The sequence below is a fragment of the Solanum pennellii genome, chromosome 8 (genome assembly GCF_001406875.1).
Source record: "Solanum pennellii chromosome 8, SPENNV200".
Taxonomy (NCBI): Eukaryota; Viridiplantae; Streptophyta; class Magnoliopsida; order Solanales; family Solanaceae; genus Solanum; species Solanum pennellii.
The window spans coordinates 30,267,887-30,271,390 of NC_028644.1; positions in this window are offsets into that span (position 1 = coordinate 30,267,887).

Consider the following 3,504-nt stretch of genomic DNA (forward strand, 5'->3'; position numbering starts at 1 on the left):
CTTCTTTTGTTTATTCTTTTTCTTTTTCGTCTCTTTCTCTATCTCTTTTATCTTTCTCCATTTTGTTCTTCTTTAAAATTTCATTCAAATAACTATTCTCAAATCAATTTTTGTCCATATTTTTTATTTTTATCCAAAAACACGACAAGAAAGATAACAGAAAGATAAAAAATTTGCACAAAATTATGTTTTCAAGCAGAACTTCAAATCTATAAAATTAAAGCAGCAAGAACTCACCTATGATGGTTATTATAAAGCTTCAAATTTTAAATTTATTATTTGAATTTTACGAAGTTGTGATTAGTTTTGATCGATTGTTCTCACAAATAATTGAAAATGTCCTTTGGAGATTATATCTCAATTTTAAGAGGATTTGATTAAGTTTATAAGTGATTTTAGGAGAAATATTCGATTGAAAGTAAAAATGGTTAATTTTATGGAAATATATCACAATTGTATTAAAGTTGTATGATATATGTATTAAAATTGTGTTAAAATCATAAACAATAAATTATATTCAAGAGTAATAAAAGTTTAATTCAGTATATAGATTATTGTTACATCTTTAGTTAGTTACATTTTCATTTATTCTTAATTTTATCTCCTAATTTAACTTTAATATTGTATAATACATTTTAATGCAAATTTAATTCATTTTGTAGTTTGTTATTTGTCACTATTAGATTACTTATTCAATTTATTATTAATATAAGTTTAGTTCACTCTATATATCATTGTCTTGTCTTTCATTAGTTACATTTTTCATTCATGTTTAATTCTCTCTAATTCAATTTTGGTATTTGTGTAATATACTTTTAATGTAAATATAATTCATTTTGCAGTTTATTGGTTGATTTGTTACTATTGAATTACTTGTTCAATTCATTATTAATACAAGTTTAATTCACTCTATAAATCAGCACTTGGTCTTTCATAAGTTACTTTTTTTTTATTCATGATCAATTCTCTCTTTTACTTCACCTTTAATATTTACTTTTTATTGGTTGATTTGATACAATTAAATTATTTGTTTAATTTATTATTGATGAAAAAATTTATTTAATTTACAGATAATAAGATGCTCTATTGTTTGCCACATTTTGCATTCAGTTTACTTATCGAAAAAGAGCTCATAAAAGAAGTGGGTAAAGAGAAGAGAGGAAGTAAGAGTGCGAGAGAGACAAAAAACAAAAAGAGCGAAAAAAGAGAGAAAAAGAAAAAGAGAGACATAAAAGAAAAAGATCGAGAGAGACAATTTAATAAAATACATAATATTTGTCATATATTGCTATAAATTATAATAATTAAAGAGTTTTCTAAAATAAGTAATTATTTTTTAAAAGAAATTCACTCAAGTAATTAATCCATAACAATGGACTTATTTATTTGTAAAGCCCAAATTAATTATTCAACCCAAATACACATGAATTTGAGTCAAATTTTATATGAACTAAATCCAAGAAAATTTGTGTGTCTACAAATATATGATTTGATTTTCTATTAATATGACTCTCTAAATTGCATGAGATAATGCAAATTGGTAGGGAAGGGATACTTGTTATCTTGTGCCCGCAAAAGTAGGACTTTCTATTTGTCGATCATGGACCACAATGGCACTTAATTAGCCTCTTGTTCCTGCATGGACCACAACAGCACTAACACATCTTTCTTCAATATCTATGCACTCCTACACCTCATTAAATTTGGGTCCCCCACACACATATTTACTGACCAAAAATATTCAGTGCCTAACTTGTACTATGCATATAACCCATTTGTATTTATCCAATCTACAATATAATATTAATGATAGGTTTTTGGTTAATGGACTTTTTGAAACGCAGCCATCTTAGGTTCTTTCAAGGTGTTAACCTTAATTGTTAATTTATTACTTCTCATCTAATATACCAAAGAATCGGGTTTTAGTAATCTAACAACAAGTGTGGAACACTATAAAAACAATGTAAATTACATGGGAATTTTTCTGGGATTAGTATAAATATTCGCATGAAACTTATTTTTCTGCAAATTTTCTTACTAATTTCCAAATATATTCTCATGTAATTCACAGTTTTTCTATAGTGAAAATCTTGCAAAGTAAGTTAAGAATAATAATCATGTTTTAACTTAAAATCTCAATAAAATTTAAGTTACCACTCTATAACTAAAAGGGCTACTCTTAGTTAGTACCTTTATCTTTCCTAGTTATAACTATTTGGTTCAAGACTCTACCAAGTCTCAAGTATTTACAACTTAATTACTCTTTTGATTTAAAAAATGACCTAGTTTGATTTTACACATAATTTACATAAATAAGGAAATTTTTTGAATTTTGTGGTCCTAAAGTAAATTTATGTCAAATATAAAAGGAATTTTCATTTAATTTTGTTGCCTTAAACATGACACATGTAAAGTTGAAATTAAAATATTAGCAAAAAATAAAAGATATCATTCTTTTTAAAGAGACCAAAAAAGAAAATAGGTCATAATTTTTTAAGAGATGAGTATTTTATAAACTATTGTAAAATAAATAGGTTACAATTCTCGAACACGAGGATTAACCGGAAGTTTTCTTTGTTTATAATTTGTCACTTACAAAATACTCCTTACAATGGCTACTATTAGTTAAGAATAAATTTCAATTTGTGTGAACATCGTCCAAGACATTAACATTAAAATGGTGCTTTATATGGTAGAATAGTCAAATATCATAATATTTAAAATTATTAAATCGTGCTAAAATAAGTCTAATAAGTATTAATCACATGACTAACATTAGAGAAAATGTCTAAAATTAGGTTATGTATTTTATATACTTTTCTAAGTCAATGCAAAAATAAAGAACAAATATTCAATAGTATTGTCATTTATATTGTTGAATTGATTTTCTTTTGGTTAGTATTAGTATTGATTTAATTTTTATTTGAGATTTATTAGAATAATAATATCTATGGACTACATCTTTTATTGATCATTCAAAATTTCAAGTCAAACTTGAAATTATATGTTAAAAGATATAAATATAAAAAGATTAAAGTATAAGAAATATTTGTAAATTAATCAAAGTAATACTTTTATGTATAAAATAAAGTTAAAAAACTATATATAAATTATGAAGTCCGATTGATTTGGTCTCAAGTTGACTTTTTAAAATTGAAATCGAACCAACTCAAATATAGTCAAAAAAAATTCTCGATATCAAACTAAGCAAAATCAAGGTACGGGTGAAAAAAAATCAATTTAACTCATTTATAATTTAATGCAATTTTTTTTTGTTCACCTCTACTCATGAATATAGAAGTTTTTCTTGAAGTTCTGTTGTAGGGAGATAGAGTTTCATTTTCTGATGACAAATGCACAAAGCGATAAATTTAGCGCAAGCCCCAACTGGAAATGAGGGCTATAAGATATATTCAAGAATAAAAAAAACATATGCCAAAATATGATAGCTTGTCGTAGAAGATATTGTACTCGAACTTATTAAATGTGTCTTTTTTGGAGTTT